At 41.7% G+C, this 21,132-nt stretch overlaps 1 long non-coding RNA gene across 1 annotated transcript in view; it reads left to right on the forward strand.

Annotated features, from left to right (window-relative positions):
* Window positions 1–1,052: 1,052 nt before the first annotated feature.
* The window catches only part of LOC101681910, a 48,027-nt gene continuing 27,947 nt past the window's right edge, over window positions 1,053–21,132 (forward strand). The window contains exon 1 of the long non-coding RNA XR_001179747.2: window positions 1,053–1,215. This is a non-coding gene — a long non-coding RNA (uncharacterized LOC101681910). The remainder of the gene's footprint in view (window positions 1,216–21,132) is intronic.

Consider the following 21,132-nt stretch of genomic DNA (forward strand, 5'->3'; position numbering starts at 1 on the left):
ATGGACGGTGACATCTTAGCAGAGGTCACATGGGCTGGGATCTAGTGTTTGGCTGCCACATGTCATCCAAGTGGCTTTGGGCTTGTTGGCAAGTCATCACTTCAGCTTTTCCATGGAGGAAATATCCTCTTTAGTGTGTCCATGGAAGATCAGTAAGGACACAGACAGAGATGGAACACTTACTGTGCCAGGCATTGAGGACGCAGAGAAATAGGAGGTTTCTGTCCCTGTGACGCCTTCGTCTAGTGGAACATACTGAATTGTAAAGACATAATTTTCTTATTTTTTATTTTATTTTATTTTTTAATTTAATTTTATTTTTTCTAATAACTTTGTTTTTATGTTACATTAGTCGCTATACAGTACATCATTAGTTTTTGATGTAATGTTCCATGATTCATTGTTTGCAGATAACACTCAGTGCTTTTCAAAAGAATGTGACAAGATGTGATGAGCGCACAACTATTCTGAGTTGTTGTCTACACAGTTTAAAAGATGATTACCCTATTCACACCGAGTCTGGGTATTTATTTATTTATTTTTAATATATTTATTTATTTATTTATTTGAGAGAGAGAGATAGAGAGAGATAGAGAGAGATATTGCACAAGCAAAGGTAGGAACAGAGGGAGAAAGAGGTAGACTCCCCATTGAAATAGGAGTCCGTTGTGGGACTCAGTCCCAGAACCCTGGGGTCATGACCTGAGCCAAAGGCAGATGCTTAACCTACTGAGCCACCCAGGCACCCTGAGACTGGGCATTTAAATAAAGATTTGAGTTTAGGATTTTTGTCATAAGTTCTCACTTTGCTATTCCTGGGGCACCTTTGAAAAGAATCATTTAAATTTGAGCCCACAGCAAGTTAGTGACCTCTGCCTCAACCACCTATAAGTAGTAGGTGCTAGCTTGCCTTTTCTCCATCTCCTGCTTGCTAGTGACCTAGGAGAGAGGACTGCCATTCCCTGGCTCACTGTGTGCCCCCGCCTGCCCCATTCTGGGATCTGTAAGGAATACCTCTGTGACTTTATTTCCTTTATGAAGGTGCGTTGAAACTGTGCCTCAGTCAAGAGACCTTACGGTTTTCACCTCACCCAAGTAGGAACTTGGAGGCTGAAGAGCTACCTGCCCATTCCATGTGGGTGAATTGTGCCTGCCCAGTCAGCAAGTCTTAATCTACATCAATTTAATATTGGCTGTTCCAAGCGTTTCTTAAAGGTAGGTGATAATTTCATTTTACAGATGACATTGCAACTCAGTGAGCAAGGGTCCATGGCAAGTTAACAGCTGAGTTGAGGTTCCAACTCAGACCAATATTTGACTCCCAAGGTTTTGCTCTTCTTACCACTTGGCTCATGGAGAGTGAAGCATCCCATTTTGGGGGAACTTGGTACCCCCAAAATCTCATCTTTAACAGTCTCCTCACCTAACATAATTCTCATCTCTTACATTCATATCTTTGCTCTCTCTACTTGAGCAGGAACCATGTCTTGTAAGAATTTGAATCCCCTGAAGCAATGATATGCTAATGGATACTAGTAGACACTCAAAAATAGCATTAAGATAAACAAAATCTGAAAAATTAGAACTACTAACACAGCTTCAAAGAACATACCCTGCATTGCAAAGCCAAATGGAAGTGTGCTTGAGGTGATCAGTTGCTGTGTTTTTTTTTTGGGGGGGGTCTGAATTGTCCCTGTTATTCTTCTCTTCCTGATCAGTGAGCACCAAGGGATGAAGGATCAGATGAAAAAATCAGTGTCAAAAAAATTAGCATTGGCCTGTGTGGTGATGAGCACAGGGTGTTATACGCAACCAATGAATCATTGAGCACTACATCAAAAACTAGTGATGTATTACAAGCTGGCTAATTGGACATAATAATAAAAAATAAATTAAAAAAATTAGCATCAAAAGCACATTAAAAAAAAGACAATTATCAACTCATTTCAACTGTTCACAAAAAACGAAATACGTTCTTCCCTTTTCTTATTTTATTTAAAGTCCTCATTGACTTTCCTAAAGTCCCAGGTTCCACTTAATCTCAGTGCTGGTCAAGATAGCAGTCCTCATTCCCTAATCTTCTCTTTCCACCCAGTGGTCACTCTTTGAAGTCACAGAGAATGCCTTGCACACAAGGAAGCCATTAGTAGAGTCCCAACCTATATAGCCTACCATAAATTAGAATGCTAAGGAAGGCTTTTCATCCACTGCAAAGCCACTCAGGCTGACTGCTGGCAGTGCCTTCCCATCGATGACAGGTCACCAAAGAGTTCTCTCTACACAGTTCATTTCTGGTGGCAGCAATATTCCTGTCTGACTTCTGAAGTGATTTTTGCAATGCACCCGGCTGCCAGAGGCAGAGATTCTGGAATGAGAGTTTTAGCAGCAGTTCCTTGCCCCAGCTTGCCCTTTCTCTCTGCTGCAGAAGGGCTGGGGGTCCAGCCTTGTGTGGGGGCTCCCTTACTGCCTTTCTTCCTTGAACCGGCAACCTCACAACCTAGTTATATATTTACACTTCTAAGACTCCTGCTGTGTTTATGTGTTTCAGTTCAAGTTGATTTTACTTTTATATCTGAAGAAATGTGTTGAATTTATTGAAAAGTGTGAAGTTGGCATTTATTGTAATGATGAAATGGGTTTTCTTAAGAATTTCAAGTATGTCAAAGCATAAATTTTTTTTTAAAGATTTTATTTATTTATTTGACAGAAAGAGATCACAAGTAGGCAGAGAGGCAGGTAGAGAGAGAGAGAGAGGAGGAAACAGGCTCCCTGCTGAGCAGAGAGCCCAATGCGGGACTCGATCCCAGGACCCTGAGATCATGACCTGAGCCAAAGGCTTAACCCACTGAGCCACCCAGGCACCCCATAAAATTATTTTTAAATAAAATGTTTCTATGAATATAAAATATCTACTGATTGTTACAACACAGTATCCAGAGGGTGGCAGATTCTAGGATATGAAATAGTAAGAAGATATTTGCTCATCTTATTCCCAGGTTAAATCTGGAGAGAGAGGGTGTGGTGGAATGAATGTTGAATTATTGCATTCTTGGGGAAATAGTTAGCTCTTGAGTCTCAGTTTCTCCATTTGCAAAATAAGGTGGGGATGAGTGGTCTATTTCCTTCAAGTTTCAATAATTCTATTCCTGTTTTGCATTCTCCCAGAAGCAGAGAGAAAAGTTGATTCAGGAGGTGATCTCAGGAAACTCTGTTAAGAGTATAGAAAGTGAGTGATTACCCCCAATGTTCATAGCAGCAATGTTCACAATCGCCAAACTGTGGCAAGAGCCAAGATGCCCTTCAACAGACGAATGGATAAAGAAGATATGGTCCATATATGCAATGGAATATTATGCCTCTATCAGAAAGAATGAATACCCAACATTTGTATCAACATGGACAGGACTGGGGGAGATTATCTTGAGTGAAATAAGTCAAGCAGAGAGAATCAATTATCATATGGTTTCACTTACTTGTGGAGCATAAGGAATAATATGGAGGACATTAGAAGAAGGAAAGAAAAGTGAACTGGGGCAAATTGGGGTGGAGAGAGAAAAAACATAAGAGATTGTGGATTCTGAGAAACAAACTGAGGGTTTTGGAGGGGAGGGGGGTTAGGTGAGCGTGGTGGTGGGTACTAAGGAGGGTGCGTATTGCATGGAGCACTGGGTGTGGTGCATAAACAATGAATCTTGGAATACTAAAAAAATAAAATAAAAATAAAATAAAGAGTATAGGGAAGTGAGACTCAGAACACAGCGCATAATGGGTGTATCACCAGTCCATCTGTCTCCATGGGCTACTGGGCTAAATCCATCTGGAGAACCCTGGGAAACAGTATGGAACACAATTAGACCTCAGGGAGCTGGGGTATTTGCACACCAAGTCCAGCTGGTCATTGTGAGGGCTATTCCTAAAATACACTTCTGGCCTGCCACATGGTGGAAAATGCTAGAGAATCCCCTGTGGTTGAGAAATGCAAGTGCTGGTGTTTGGAAGATGGGCAGCACTTCCGGAGGTGATGGAGGTGTGGGGACATGGGTGGAACATCAGATTCTATGCCTGCTAGATTCACCCTCCATACCTGCATGCAAGTTGTACCTTGTAGACAAATGGCGACTCTGTCTAATCAAGAAAGTCTTAGCAGAATTATAACCTGTATCTTTGTGGTAATTGCATAGTCTCATTTGGTCTGGTGGTTTTACTCAGAGTATCACAGGACACAGACATTGTGAATATACAGCCTTATTGGTAAAGACATAAAAACACACATTCAGATTACTTTTTCTATTAATAAATTCATCTTATTCTCTCCAAGTCACCGTGTCTTGCTGTCATATGTCATTCTCACTTGGATTCTGATGTGCCTTCACCAGCAAGAGAATAATGGCTGGGAACAAGATAGTATTCTAAGAATGCCTGATTCCCAGGTGCCCAAGCACAGGGTGTCATGTGTGGAACACCTGGGACTCGTGGGAATGACATCCCACCCACCTTGAACGTGGCTGTTGTGTGTACTACTTGTGGCTGATTGGATGGAACACCAGCAAAGGCATTTCAGGTGGAATGTTCTTCTGGACAATTGAATGAACTCCCAAGGCATTGAGAATTTGCTTCAAGTCAGATGCATCCCTGATGACTAAAAATCCCTGTCAATAATAAGGGGGAGAAAGATAGACCCAAGTTTCTAGTTCTTTTCATCTGTTTTTCAGTTTGTTAATGGAATTCATTCATTGAGTCAACAAATCTCACTTGAGGGCCTGTCCTACTCCGGCACTGGGGACGCAGCAGTTCAAACTGATAAAATCCCACCCTCATGGACCTTCATTTTTGGTGAGAAGAGATGAACACAAACAGACAAACCAGCAGCTAAATAAACACTGTGATAGGGGTGAGCAATGTTAGGGAAAGAGACGAGACAGGGTAGGTAGATGGAATGTAGAGGGCTTTAGGAGGAAAGATTTATCCAGATGCTGGCCAGCGGATCCTGGCAGATAAAATGCCTTTGAGGCTAGACCCATGGGGATGGAAGGAAGGGCTTGGAGAGTCCAGGCTCACTGTTTTCCCAGAAGCCAGAGAACAGAAAAGCTCATAACCTGAAGCCAGGTAAGAATCAGGGGTGGGACTGAGCAGGGGAGTTGAGGAATGAGTTCCTGGAGGTGAGCCTATCAATCGTGCAGTGCCTGTGAGAATGTTGGCTCTCACCTTGAGTGATGTGGGAAGCAGAGGCCTGGCATTTTCTGATTTTGGTTAAAAACGTATGACTCAGGAGCTCAGGGGAAGCAAAGCTGGGGGAAGTAGCAATAAAGTTATAGAGACAGTTTTATGCCAATTTTGTTCATATCTCTCATGTGCAAAATCCTCTAGCTCTGTCTTTCCTACTGCCAAGGACTGAATTTATCCTTTCCAAATTCTTGTGTTGCTGTCCTAACCCCCTAAGTGGTGGTATTTGGAAATAGGGCATTTGGGAGATAATTATGTTTGAATGAGGTCATGAGGATGGAGATTTTATGATGAGATTGGTGCCATTAGAGGAAGAGGAAGAGACACCAGGGCTCTCTGCCAGGCAAAATACAGGGAAGAGGTGGCCCTGTGCAAGGGGGGATGAAAGTGCTCACCAGGAAGTGACCATGCTGGCAACTTGGTCTTGGACTTCCAGCCTCCAGAACTGAGAGGAAATAAATCTCTGTGGCCACACAGTCTCTCTCTCTTCCTTCCTCCCTTCCCCTCCGCCTCCCCTCCTCCCTCCTTCCCTCTTCCTTCCTTCCCTCTATCCCTCCCACCATCTTTTCTTCTTTCCTTCCCTCCTCCCTCTTCCTCCCTTCCTTCCTTCCTCTCGCCCTCTCTCCCTACCCCATAGCCAAGCATTTCTTTATTACTGATAGTATTTTCAGGAATTCACGTTCAAAGCATAAAAAAAATGTCTTGTGAAGCCCATATAGATCCATCTGGAAGTAGAATGTGAGGCACACAAAGGAAATCCAGGATGGCCAGGAGATGTGTGGAGACCCGGGTACAGGCTGCAGGTGGGGCGGAGGCTGCAGCTGGTTTGTCTGATGTGGGGGCTGGGTCTTCCCAGGAGAAATGCAGCAAGGGCAGGCAGTCACTGTGCCCTGGACTTGAAACAAGCAGTAGATGCCTGGGGACTGACTCCTGTGCTGACAGGGGGATCCTGAAAACTGAGAGAAAAGAAATCTCTCGTTTGCAGTTACATAGTCTGTGGTGCTTTGTGCTGGCAGCCCAAGCAGACTCATCCAGGAGCCACTTGTATTCCTTTTGCCTAAAGTGGCTGGCAGAAGCCAGTGGCGGCAGGGAGCTCTCCAGCGAGTGGTACTTGGGGATTTAGGAAGACTGTCGGGTGGACAGAAGGGCTTAGAAGGGAGGCCACTGGGAGGCCAGCAGGGCTAGGTGGGCCCTGGGGAGGGGGCTGGGATTTCACCTTCTGTTGGAGGGGAGCCTAAGCCGAGGTTGGGGGAGGAGCCAGATAGTGATGTTTGTTATAAAAAGATGGTGCTGGCTGCTGAGTCCCTACTCCCACCCCCCCCAAGGCAGGACTGCAAGTGAGGAGCCCAGGAGATATGGTCAGTCCCAGTGCAGACCCAGGACTTCAGTGGCCCAGAGGGGTGGCTACAATGGGGAAGGGGACAATGGAATTGGGGAATATTTTGGAGGTACAAAGACTTGTGGATTGAATGTGTGTGGGGGGCTGGGGGTTGTTGAGGGTGGAGACAGCCAGGTAGTGCTAGGTTCAGGCTCATGTAAATGGTGGGGTAGAATAGCAGGCAGGTGGGGTGAGAGTCGATGACCACCAGAAACTATACAGCAGCTGGGTCACAGGGACATGGTCAGGATCAGATGCTGAGGGAATGCATGGAGAAATACCATGAGCCTGGGGCCCAGTGGGTAGCAGGAAAGAGTAACAAAGCAGAGGAAGTGGGGGTGGAGATGTGTGGGAAGGGAAGAGCCCTGGCTCAGTCTTGCTTGGGTTTCCTTGGACGCGTGCAGACTAGCAGTTGAGAAACAGAAATAAATGTCATGTGGCATCTGAGCCATGGGTCACTGCTGTAATAACTACAGTCCAAGTCTTCTTTCTGAATTTAGGGTTTTAAGGGCTGAACATTAAATTCTCTTTTTTAAAACAGAATTTTCGAATATAGACTTGTTCGCCATTAGGAAAGTGTATCTCAAGATGACTCCTAAAGCCCCTTTCTTTCTTTTTCCTTTCCTTTTCTTTTTTTCTAGCAAGCTCTATGCCCAAAGTGGGGCTTGAACGCATGACCCAGAGACCAGTAGTCGCATGCTCCACTGACAGAGCCAGCTAGGCGCTCCTCCTAATTCCTTTCAACCCTGAAATTCCAATGATCAGATATCAGAGATTTAGCAATGCTGGATGTATATATTTCTTAGCCATAACAGTCCATTTCTTAGTTTAACCTTGTGAATTTTTTCAAAACCAGTTTCAGAGGATTTTTGTGAATTTATGACATGTGCCATTGAATTTCTGACAGGTGAAGTCAAATTTTAAATCTTAGTTAAGGGGAAGAAAATGTTGCCATTCTGTTGGCAGTGAACAATTCGCATATACAGGAGAGTTTGCCTTTGAAGACCATATATATATATATATATATATATACACACACACACACACACATACGCAACCATATATTCATATCAATTCATGAATTAATCATATTTCTTGAATTTAATTTTATGAGCTTCATATGTATGTATGATTTCATAAATTTGATTTTTTAAAAGATTAATTAATTTATTTGAGAAGGAGAGAGAGAGTGCACGGTGGGTATGGGCAGAGAGAGAGGGAAAAAGTCTTAAGCAAACTCTGTGCAGTGTGTGGGGTCTGGACATGGGGCTCGATCTCATAATCCTGAGACCATGATCTGAGCTAAAACCGAGTCAGATGCTTAGCTGACTGTGCCACCAAGGTATCCTATATACATTCTATTTTAAAGTATTGAGAACATTCCAAAAAATGATTTAACTGATTTTTCCAAATCACAAAGAAGAGACAGTGACTTTGTTTTCCTAGTCTACTATTTGAAACAATTTAAATACTATGTTATTTTCCTGATACCCCTTTGAGTTAAGTAGGTGAGAACTATAATGCAATTTGTTTCTACTAAGTAAAATACTAAATGCGAGATAAGACACAGTGCTCTTGTAACCCAAATTCTGTGTAGATCTTGCACTCAACAGGAGGGGCTCTTTGTATCTACTTAAGGATGGACTGGATGGCACAGGAAGTTTCTTCCCATCATGTTGGCCAAACTCTATTTGGATACTGTGAAATGCTGCTTGATTGTTTAAATGCTGCTTGTTAAGTTTTAACTTACTAAAATAAATTCTTGTCGTTCTAGGAACCCCAAAAGTAGTTTATTACATTAATTAAAAAGTGATCGGAAAACTTATTCAGTGATGCATGGGCAACAACCTTTAATCCTAGCCATGGCTATTTCACCATGTCAATTTTACATTTCTTCTTGAGCAAGTTATGTACAAATAGGTAAATACAGGAATAACATAAAGCAAAATGAATGGCTGGAAAGCAGGCAATGCAGGAGATATGGTTATTTGGCATTACCACAATTTTTCAGAAGTACTCAGTTTTTATACTGCAAAAACAAGCCCCAAACTCTATCCACTGAAATTGATTTGAATGCGGAGTTTAATGCTGTTAATAGCCCATACATAATTTACTCAAATATTTGAAGTTCTAGATGGTTTCATTGTGTTTTAAAGAAACCTAACTTATTTGCAAATGGTTAAAAATACCAGAACAATTGCAAGAATGCTCCTTTTTAGTTCTGAAGATATTGCTTCATTTTAAAGCATCAAGGATGATTTAGATTTTTGGAAGAACAGAGGAGGCATGAAGATTTCTGAATTCCCACAAATGCAAACCACTGCTGAGAAGACCAGCCTCAGGACAGCTGTGGTCTAGAAGCCAAATCAGTGCCGCAGCAAAAAAGAGCTGTTCTTTTTGAATAATAATGACAACAAAACCCCTCCAAACTGCAACTGAGGAAGAACTAGAAACATTGTATTCTTACTAATGTGAGGTTGGCAACATTGGCTTTTAAGTGAATTGGCCATGACCACACCAACACTTGGATGGGCCTGGGGCTTGGATTGCAGGCAGATGTGTTTGTCATCTGTATGCCAACATTCAAAAACTTTGCTCCTTTCTCTTGCTAGCACATTGAGGTAGGCCTTGCTCGAGTGACACAAGCTGATTATATGCACATGTTACCTGGAAACATGATGGTTTGGCTTAATATGAGGTCCGTGTACTTAGGCTCTTGTGTATAAAAATGCAACATTTATCCAGGGCATTTGACAAATTCTCAGAAATATCTATTATGCCAGAGAGCTGTCAAAGGAACAGTGTATTCCCATGGAGAGGTCATTTACCCCATTTCTACCAAGTAAATAAGGAGTTCTGTCCTGCCCAGGAGAGATCCTAACACCAAAATGTTCAGTTTCAAAGTGAGGAGTGAGGACGGTGGCAGAAGCATGGGAAAATCAAGATTTCTTGCTAGGTCCAAGCACTAGCTCATACTTTCCCAAATATGTGTTTTAAGTGGTCATTCTTCACTTACTCCATTCATCTCTGCATGTGTCTAGCTATTTATCCAACTTCAAAAAGGCTTGCTACTTTTCAAATAACACGCTATTTTCCTTTTTTAAAATTTTAATTTTAATTTATTTATTTTTTAATTTTTAAATTTTCATTAACATATAATGTATTATTTTCCTCAGGGTTACAGGTCTGTGAATCATCAGGTTTACACATTTCACAGCACTCACCATAGGACATACCCTCCCCAATGTCCATAACCCAGCCACCCTATCCTGCCCCCTCCATCCCCCAGCAGCCCTCAGTTTGTTTTATGAGATTAAGAGTCTCTTATGATTTGTCTCCCTCCTGATAATATCTTGTTTCATTTTTTTCCTTCCCTACCCCCCAACAACCCGCTGTCCTGCCTCTCAAATTCCTCATATCAGAGAGATCATATAATTGTCTTTCTCTGACTGACTTATTTTGCTTAACATGCTATTTTCTAAACTCATTTCTTTAATATATAAAGAGCTCTTATAAATCAAGAAGAAAAAATATATTTCTAAAGGGTATGAACAGAAAGAGAAATAGTAACATAAGGTTTTCACTTATCAGTGGGCAAAGATGAAAACTTTGAAAACATGTTGAGGGAGATCTGTGATAAAACACAGTGTTGGGGGGCACCTGTGTGGCTCAGTTGGTTGAGCAACTGCCTTCGGCTCAGGTCATGATCCTGGACTTCCAGAATGGAGTCCCACATCGGGCTCCCAGCTCCTTGGGGAGTCTGCTTCTCCCTCTGACCTCCTCCTTTCTCATGCTCTCTTTCACTCATTCTCCCTCAAATAAATAAATAAAATCTTTTAAAAAAATAAAAAACAAAAACAAAAACAAAAAAACACAGTGTTGGTAAGGTTCTGGGATGACAGTGTCTCTCACACACTGCTAACTGGGCTATAAACTAGTACAAACTTTTTTGGAAAGCAATCGGCAGTATCTTCCAAAATTTAAGATGCATGGATTTCCTTGTGGCAGAAACTGCACTACAATTCTTCTGATAGATAAGACTCATGGTCACACAATTTGAACACAGTGGCTACCTCTGGGGTGGGGAACTGTTAAGGTGGTGAGAAATTCATTTATTCTCTGCATGTCATTTATATTGTTTAAATTTCCTAGATGTGTTACTTAGTCACAGAAAGGATATAGAAATGACTATAAGTTCACACACACACACACACACACACACACACACAGGAACATACATACACACACAAGGACATAGCCTACAGACATGGAGATCAAACTGAATGACAAGAAGGTGAGAAATTAGGCTGAAAGGAAAATAAAGGGAGAAACCAGGGGTAAGCCTACATCATGTACAATTGTTGGAGGTGAGCTGAAAGTATCTGATGTAAAGACTTCTGAGTGTGTATAGATGAAAGCAATCTTTTGCCAGAAGTCTAACTATCCAGGACCTGAAATCAGAGACATTTCTCCTGTGGGTCGTCATGGAGCTCATGGAGAAGGATATAGAAAACAATATACTTAAAAAAATAAAAAAAAGAGTCCAGAGTTGATTCAATAAAATGTTTCAATAACAATTTAGCCTTGTAGTAGATTGGATTATCATTCTGGATTCTCATTTCTTCTTTGTCAAAGGGTTCTCCATCCATGTGCCTTATCTGGAGATTTACTGGTACCTCTCACTTGAGGGGTAGTGGGTACATCCCCACCCAAATCTCTGACATTCATTCCCATGTAGAACTTCCTCTTCCCATGAAATGAAGGCAGAATTTGCTTGAGTTGTGTCTGAGTAGATGATTTAAATGTGTTATCATGGTTTGGCTCGACGTTTTGAACTTCAGCTTCCAATGAAGCTAATACATGCCCCATGTAGCTCTTGCTCCTTCAGTCTGTGTCCTGGAATGAAGACACATAGGACAATCTGGAACCATAAACAAATCCTGGAATCCAACTGGGATCAGCTGATCTGCAGACCTGTGCGTGTGGAATAATTGCTTGTTTTGTGTTTTTTTTTTTTTTAAAGATTTTATTTATTTATTTGACAGAGAGAGATCACAAGTAGGCAGAGAGGCAGGCAGAGAGAGAGAGAGGAGGAAGCAGGCTCCCTGCTGAGTAGAGAGCCCGATGCAGGACTCGATCCCAGGATCCCGAGATCATGACCTGAGCCGAAGGCAGCGGCTTATCCCACTGAGCCACCCAGGTACCCCTAAATGCTTGTTTTGTAAGCAAATGTAATTATTACATTATTGCAGCAGAACCCTGGCTAATGCATTTCTGGAAATGGGGATAGAAAGTGAAAACAAGTCCAGAAGTAGACTTTTGAATTGTTGGGGATAGTGAGGATAGGCAGGTCCTCTAGTAAAAGGACATAATCTTCCCCAAAGATCATGCCCCTGTTTAGAGACACTAAGAAATTATTGATAATGAATAGGGGGACAATACCCAATAACTCAATACTCTAAGAGTGAACTACAAAAGCAATTCATTTTATCACAAGAAAGCTGCCCCATAGTTCTGAGGACAAAGCATGATGCCAATGGGCATTCACTGAGAGGATGTATAGAAATTGTGATAGATGGGTAATATTCATGTGTGTTTGTGCATGTGTGTGCAGATATGCATGTGTGTGTGTTCTGAGGGGTCACCTGGGACTAGAGATTCTCTTTGCCATCTTTCCAAGATGGTCTGCTAAGAGTCACAGTGTTAAAAGTATGTCAGGAGCAAGGGTTAAAACAAAAGTGTAGATGCAACAATCCTAAGCCTCACCTTTGGGGTTTCTCCCCATCTCCTTCAGTATACCTCGGTTCTCTAAGAATAATGTTTTAGGAATGGCTCAGGGCAAGAGCTCAAGGCAGAGTCTAGAGGTATGCACATGAAGTTGGTGTCTTCACAAGGAATAACAAGACTCCTGTAAACACAACCATGTTTCTATAGGATTGGCAGAAACAAAAGTCTTGGGCGGAATTTCAGCATGTATTTTGTAATTGTTTTTTGGGGTCTAGAAAGAGAATGTTCTTCAGATATTCAATGATTTCTGGCTTTATCCCAAGGTCATAAAATGATCTTAACAACAAAGTGTAATGACTGTTGGACACAGTCATCTTTAGGAAGAAAGGGGAGTCTGAAAGAAAGGCTGAAGATGGCAGATCATCTTAATTTTGAATATTCCTTTTTGGCCAATTCAATTAGAGAATCACTATTCTGTTTGTTCGCCTATTATTTAAGTTTGTCTAAGTAAGAGAAATATTTTCATGGAGGAAAGAAGTGGTTTGGTTTTCCTAGTGTTATGTCCTTGGATATGGTCTGTTTCTGGCTCTCTGTCTGTCTGCCTCTCTTTCTTCCTGCTCCTTCCTACTGATATCTTGGTTAGGTTGCCTCCCTGACTTTCACTCTTCCATATCTCAAGTCCACACTTAGTACCAAATTTGAAGCTTCAAGGTCTCTATTAGTCAGGATATTTATCTATTTATCAATCATCTATATGCACATTAAGGCAAATATCAACCCCCTTCAGATGTTCATAACATGATATATAATATGTAGATATCTATACTTATCATATATATATATTATATATATATGGAAAGAGATTTATTTTAAAGATTGGCTCATACTATTGTAGAGGCCAGCATCTCAAGTTTGCAAAGAGGATTAGCAGGCTTGAATCTGCATGGAGACAGAATTCTTCCCTGTTCTGGGGGAACTTCGGTCTTAGGGCCTTCAACTGATTAGATGAGGTCCATTCACATTTTGGTGGTGCTCAAAGTCCATTGATTTAAATCTTTACCTTAACAACAGCAGCAGCAGCAACAACAACAAATGCCTTCATGGCCAAAGCAACTGGATACTATGGCCTAACCAAGTTGAGACATAAAACTAACCATCACGGGGTCAGTATCCACCATAACCCATGCCCAACTTTAGACCAGTATTCCAGCCTTCTGCTGGTCCAGATGGGGAAATAGAACAACTAGGACTCCACTTAAATGCAGACCACAAATGAATGCCATTGACATTCTTGCTAGTTAACTGGGAAGTATTTGCCACTGATTTGTTAAGTAAATTTAATGATGTGTATCTTAGCACACACTTCTACTGTTTGACAGACAATACATCCTTATCATGGCACACTGGTATAGGAAGTTATTGGACTCTCTAGTTCCATATGGTGACATATTCCTTTTGTGATACTAGAATATCAGTGCATTAAATTTGTGTGTGTGTGTGTGTGTAGGCATATGTGTCACATCTGGAATTTAAAAAAATAACAAGGAACCAGATGTACAGTCATATGACCATATATGTATGTACACATATACTACCCACTCCTTTAAAATGAGAATAGCTTCATTTGTATCCTTTGGTTTTGTTGAAGGATCTTGAGAGTGAATAAAACCATAAGAAAACATATGGAAAAGCAGTCAAATGGGTTATGAATAAAATCTACATTGTTTTAACAGCATCACAGAGGGAGGAGGGGCAGTGATGGTATTTACTGATTATTTAGAGTTGATGTCAGGTCCTGCATGAGGCACCTCTCTTTTATTATCTCATCTGATGTTGTGAGGGAGAATTTTCCTTAAGCTGGGGAATCAGGCTCAGCAAGTAAAGTGCACAAGCAAGATTTGCTCTAAAGTTTGCCTTAATCTAAAAATACATGTGGTTTGTCCCCAGTTACACTGTAGCAACATCTCTGACCATGTATGAATGCTTCCAGAACACTCAGTAGCAAATTACTCATAAGGTTTAATGGTGATGACGGGCAATGTGCAAACACTGCTTTGAAAATCTTCCAGGTAAAATTATGCTTTATGGCTTAGAACCTCGGTGCACACTAATCCTGTATGTGGATCTGAAGGGAATTCTTCCATTTTTCTCCCTCTTTTCTGCTTTAGGATACCTCTTTTCCCACACAGGAGACTCTGTTAGGCCTCCCCTTACCAGTTTCCTTTGTTTTAGAAAAATCATGCCAAGTGCCCCAAAGAGGATGGATTGGAGGGGATGAGTTTGGGAGACAGAAAGAGTAATACATGTAAGACATGTTGGAGACAGAAATGGATTCAAGACTCTTCAGGAGGTACAATCAGCAGGACACAATGTTGTTTGAGTGGGCTGGAAAAGTGAAGGTGAGTGAGGTCAAAAAGTACTTCCAAGTTTCTGGTTTTGGCCTTAGAGCAGATGGAGTCAAGTTTCAGTGGGAGGTAGTTTACTTTGTGTCTGTTGAGTTGAAGGTGCATGTGGGCCATCTGAGTGGAGGTGTCCGGTAGGTGGTGCTGTGGCAGTCAGAAGGGAGGGCATGGGAGATGGATCCAGAGATGGAACTGTGGGGAGTCCAGTGATGGGCACACTGCCTGTTTCCCACTGGTGCTCACCAGATATTTGTGAAAAGCACGGGATGAGAGGGGTTGTTGTGGACACACTTTGGTTGTGATAGGAAGTTAAATTTGCATTTGAAGGTATTTTCTCCAATGAGGTTGTTATCTGCTGAAGGGGAAGAGTGGGTGATGGTGTTTTACAACTGAGCAGAGAGAAGTTCTGAACTTAGCCAACTATTGAAAGGAAAAGAATCAATTAAAAAAAAAAAGATAAAGGGATCCTTGAGCAGTCTCAAGGGCTGAATTGAGGTAGGATGCTGTAAATTAGTAGTGGTTCCAGCCTGCTAAGTGCTATGGTTTTGTCAGCAGAGACAGACAATTCCCAGATGGTGGAAGTTGGGTTGATTAGCAGTTGGTTTCACTGAGTACTTAAATGGGAGTGAGGCCAGGGAGTTGATGTGATTGACAGGAATAGAGTCTGGGAGTATTCCCGATTTTTTGGAAGAGTTTGAGAAGTGGTATTGGATCTTCTTTATATTTTTTGTTAGAACTCACCAGTGAAACTTTCTGGTCCTGGACTTTACTTTATTGGAAAGTTTTTGATTATTGATTCAATCTCCTTACTCATAATTGGTCTGTTTGGTTTTCTATTTCTTCATGATTCAGTGTTACCAGATTGTAATTTTCTAGGAATTTATCCACTTCTTATAGATTGTCCAATTTCTTGATATTCATACTAGCCTCTTATGATCCTTTGTATTTCTGTGGTATAAGTTGTAAAGTTTCTACCTTCATTTATATGTATTTGAAATTGGGGTTCTCTCTTTTTTTCTTGTTTAGTCTAGTTAAAGGATTTTCAATTTTGTTCACTCTTTCAAAGAACCAACTCTAGTGTTATTAATCTTTAGTACTGATTTCCTGTTCTCTATTTAATTTATTTCTGCTCCAATCATTTTATTTCCTTCCTTCTGCTAACCATGGCCTTAGCTTATTCTTCTTTTCCTAGTTCTTTGAGGTATAAAATTAAGTTGTTTGAGATTTTTCTTTTTTCTTGATGTATGTGTTTATAGCTGTGAACTTCCCTCTTAGAACTGCTTTTGCTGCATTGCATAAGTTTTGGTATTTGTTTCCATTTTTGTTTGACTCAAGGTATTTTTTTTTAAAAGATTTTCAATTTTTGTAAGTATTTCTCTGCATCCAACATGGGGCTCGAACTTACAACCCTAAGATCAAAAGTTATATGCTAATCCAGCCAGGAGCCCCAAGACATTTTTTGAGTTATCTTTTGATTTTTTTAAAAATACATTGTTTGGTTGTTCAGGAGTGACTGTGAGGGAGTTGGAGGGAAGACTGTGTGCTCTCCATGGCACTGGGGAAGTACTGGCTGGGGGTAAAGAAGTGGAAATCTCAGTGAAGAGGAAGAAAAGTGAAGTGGGTGTGACAGAGGGAGAGAAGAATGTTCTGATGAAAGAGGAAGTATGAATGTAAATTTCATCAGTGCTAGGGATGACAAGAGAGAGCATCACCGAAGTAGGATGGAGAGGGAGGTTACTGGAGGTGGGCAGCTCAGGACTTGAGGGTGAGAAGTACGACTCATGGGCCCAGAGACATGTGTCACCAAGGACTGGCTGGCATTGGGCTGAAGGAAGGACAGAAGGTTCAATGCAGAGTTCTTCATGGGGGCATGAATAAGCCTTAAGAGTAATACTGTAGGCTTGGAAGCCATGCCTCATTTTGCCATTGCCTAGAAGACAAGGACCTGGGTGCAGGAGGTTTATTTGGGAGATGATCCTTGGGGCACAGAGAGAAAGAAGAGAAGGCAAGGAAAGAAGGAAGAAAAGCCAATGAAAAGTCCACTAATGAATGGGCTGCTGTGAGGGCAACTGGGACTCAGTCCCCTTGGAGACCTTCTGGGACTGTGTACAGTATGTCTGAGAACTAGCTCACTGAGTGGTGAGGGACCCCCAGCTCTCACTCAGTACTGGCTGTAAGGTTGTTGTGGGGAGTCAACTGGTCAGCTACTGTTCTGCATATAACCAAGGGGCTCCATTGGCAAGAATTCATCTTCAGGAAAGAGTCAGGAAATCTCCAGCTTGTACGGAAACCACTACAGTCAGGGTGCCTGGGTGGTTCAAATTGTTAAACGGCTGCCTTCAGCTTAGGCCATGATCCTGGGGTCCTGGGATCGAGCTCCACTTCAGGCTGCCTGCTCAGTGGGAAGCCTGCTTCTCCCTCTTCCACTCCCTTTGCTTGTGTTCCCTCTCTCGCTATGTCTCTTTCTGCCAAATAAATAAATAAATAAATAAATAAAATATTTAAAAAAAAAAATAAAAAGAAAGAAAGAAACTACCACAGTAGGCTGAACACATACAGCTGAGGCACTTCCAGGGCTGTCGATTGGATGGAGTAAGTCTGGAAGGAACAGTTTTTGGGCAAAGAGGAAAGGACAAGACTTGGGTATGACAATATGGATAAAGAAGTGGTTGATCTAACTTTCTGATGCTGAGATGCTGAGATAGATGAGACATGTGGAGACTTAGCAGCAGACCCTCAGATGGGCTCCAGGGGGAAGTTCACCTGCAAGCGAGAGTCAGGTTTCAACTGAGGCAGGAAGGCATGCTCAGTGGAGGGCCATGGATGACGGGGGTTGTTTGCCTGAGCGAGGAGCTTCTGGAGAGTTCAGGGAGGTTAGGTAGAAGAAGAGAAGTGACATGAGGGGATGAAGAGGTGTTCAGAGCTCCAGGGAACACAGGTGTCTGGAGAGTTTCCCATCTGAGCCATGATCAAGCAGTACAGTCATGTGATGCAGGGTGGGTTCTGCTGGCCTTGTTGTTCCTCATAAAGTTTGTCCCCTCAGAAGGAATCATCTTCAGAGCATGTTTTTAGTGACTCTGAGGATGAATCCAGGAATCTTATTGCCTGTTAGAAACAGCAGTGCCCAGGTGTGTGGAGGGAGCTGTTCTCTTTGGCAGGATCCTGGGATAGGACTCTGGTTTCAGGCCACTGGCCAACATGGCTCAGGGAATGGCTGGAGCTGGTTCTCTGTGTTCTGAGGCGGTTTCTCCAGGTGCTTCCCAGAGAGAAGAGTCCCAACCTGTGCTGTGTAATCTCACTCAAAGCTAGTTTGAGGAGAAGGAGGGCTTTCTACATATTTGTCATTTTCACACTTTTTAAATGGACACAATCCCTTCTTCAAATGGGATGTTGTATCAAGCCTAATATAAAGAAAAGGAGCTGTTGAAACAGAAATATTTTGAGTGTCAGACACACAATGGCCTCTCCAAGTGACAAAAAGGAACTCTGTTTGAAAATCACCACTTCTGATTGACTAAAACCTCCCCTAGCTTGGGCCATCATGAGACAGTGACACATGGAGACTTCCTTGCTTTGGCCTGTGTGCACTGGATTGCATCTTGATTTGGGCTCGTTGAGGATAGCTGGCGGACACAGCTGTGCTTCTGTGTGTTGGTGAAGACCCTGTGTACTGTTCACACAGACACTCTTTTATGGGGCAAAGCAAGAGAAACTCCTTGTAGGAGTTCTTGGCAGCAAAACGTGTTTTTCTTCTAGCTGCTACTTTTAATTTTTTTTTTAAATTTTGTGGCTATTGGGAATGCCATAACAGCATTTGTCTGCCTATAAAGCTTAGCTCCAAGTTTGTGGTCCATCCACCATCAACATTTATGTAGAATTTGGGGGGGCGGTCATGGATGTTACCCTGGATTTCATTGAACTATTTTACTCTTGTTTTTCCTTTGCTGTTTTCTTTATTTAATAATTTGATTGGATTATGTACTCTATTGTGTTCAGAACAGGTAAAAGATTGCCTTTGTAATAGTAATGGATTTTGGTGATTTAAAGCTGAGTTAAAGTTGCCAAGAGACAAACTCTGGGACAAGGATTGAATGCAGTCCTTGATTTGGAAGTGACCTTGGGAAACATTGGTAGGAGAGTGGGGAAAGGAAGAAGGAAAGTGAGAGAGCCAACAGCATAGTGTGACCATAAGCAGGTGACCACTGTGAAACACTGGGGCTCCATCCTGCTGGTACTTTTGGGAGAGCAGGTAGAATATTTCTTAGAATTGTTTCACTAAGGAGTAGGAAATTTGGAGTATTTGTCCATCAACTCCCATCATTCCTTGCTGCACTTGGGCCTGCCCTATGTGGTCCCATGAGCTGCTGCAGCCTGAAATGGCCCTCAGGCCAGATGCTGCATGTGTTTGCAACAGAAAGTGGTTGCCACACTGAGACGTGAAGGTCCAGGGGAAAAAGGTAGAACATCTACAGGTATTGACTCCAAGAGCCTTCTAGAAGAATGCCTTTATTTATATCATGCCTTCTGGTCTTTCTTTCCCTGAACAACTGGACATAGTGTTTGTAATGCAGCTAAAAAGAATTTGAGCAGTTCAAGCAAGAACTATCATCTTCACTCCTTTGACGTAATAGTGCTTGCAAATGTTACCTCCCAGTCCCTATTGTTAACACAAATACCATCACAGTGACTCTCTCCTTAAAAGGTGAGCAGGAAGTTAGTCATTTCATTGAGCTCACCTCCTGGATCTGGAGGGCAGAGGGTAGAGGCTTACACACTTATGTAAGTCAATCCTGGCCATTTGGGAAGAGGAGCAGGAGCTCACATACATCCCTTGGGGTCAGACTGGGACAACAGCCCTCAGAGCAGCTTGGGCAGGACACTGAGTCAGGATGTGGGTCTTGGAGGCTTCCCCACCTGAGGTTGGTTATCCTGTGGGTCTGGGTCTGCTGCTCTCCCAGGTGCCCTTCCAAACCAGGCACTGCACACACATCTTCTCATATCCTCAGAGCTCAACTGAGGTCATGACTCTTGGCCAGACTGTACTGAATGTTCTGGGGCCACCAAATGGTAACAATATGAAAAACTGCTAATTTCCCCCCACCCTGCCATCCCACCCCCAAGCCTGCTGCTGCTGGAGCTCTTCCCAACAACTCTACCTTCTTAAAAATCCAGACCATTCTTCCCCATTCCTCAGAAAGGTCCATACCCATCCTTCACCAACTGAGGGCAAGGAAGCATGGATAAAGAATGCTACTCACTAGCATTTGGTGTCAAGTTCTGGATTTTGGCGATTCTAATAGGTCTTTAATGATATCTTACTGTAGTTTATATTTGCAATTCTCTGGTGGCATATGATGTTGAACATTTTTTATAGGTTTATGTCTTGTCTGTATGTCTTTTTACTGAGGTGTCTGTTAAGTTTTCTGCCTGTATTTGAACTGAGTTGTTCACTTTTTAGTGTTGTGTTTTAAGAGTTTTATGTATATTTTGAATAGCAGTCCTTCCTTACATGTCTTTTGCAAATATTTTCTCCCAGTCCATAGCTTGTATTTCTATTTTCTTGACATTTTTGATTTTGATGAAGTCTTGTTTATCAATTATTTCTTTCATGGATCATGACTTGGTATTGTATTTAAAAGTCATCATTATACCCTAAGTCCTCTAGATTTTCTTTATGTGATCTTCTAGGAGTCTTATAGTTTTCCACTTTACATTTATATTTCATTCATTTTGAGTTCATCTTTTGAAGGATTTAAGGCCTATGTCTAGATTTTAGGGTTTTTTTTTATTATTGTTTTTATTATTTTCTATGTGGATATTCAATTGTTTCAGAAATGTTTGTTGAAAAAGTTATCTTCATTGCACTGCCTTGCTCCTCCATTAAAGATCATTTGACTTTAAAAAAAAAAAAAAAAGAATGCTACTCTGGAGTGTCTTTGGGTCACGAGAAAGCAGTGGACTGGCTTGAGGGCCTCTGAAAGGGATCAAAATGAGTCTCATTGCCCTTCAGCCTTCTTTATCCCAAGCTCACTTATTAGATATGCACCAGACATTCATTCTCCTGCCTGCAACACGTTCTGCATGGAACTGGTGTAGACCAGTACCTGTGGGTCTGGCTCAGACAGGTCTGGAGGTCCTGAGTGATTCACTGGCCATCTCTAAGTCTTGTAAAATTTAGATGACCAGATGAGTCTTGTACACATCATGCAAACAAGTCAGACCAATGGTATGAAAGCACAAGGTTAATTATTATTTTTTAAATTTATTGTTCTAATTAATCATGCTTCATTGTTAAGGTTAACTTGCTAAGCAGGAGAAATGATATATTATTATTGAATGTTTTTTAAGCTTTAGCACTGCAAAACCAAAACTAAGCATTTGTCATTTGTTGTTCTTAAAATA

The sequence above is a fragment of the Mustela putorius genome, unplaced genomic scaffold (genome assembly GCF_011764305.1).
Source record: "Mustela putorius furo isolate JIRA1106 unplaced genomic scaffold, ASM1176430v1.1 tig00000253_pilon_pilon_pilon, whole genome shotgun sequence".
Classification (NCBI taxonomy): Eukaryota; Metazoa; Chordata; class Mammalia; order Carnivora; family Mustelidae; genus Mustela; species Mustela putorius.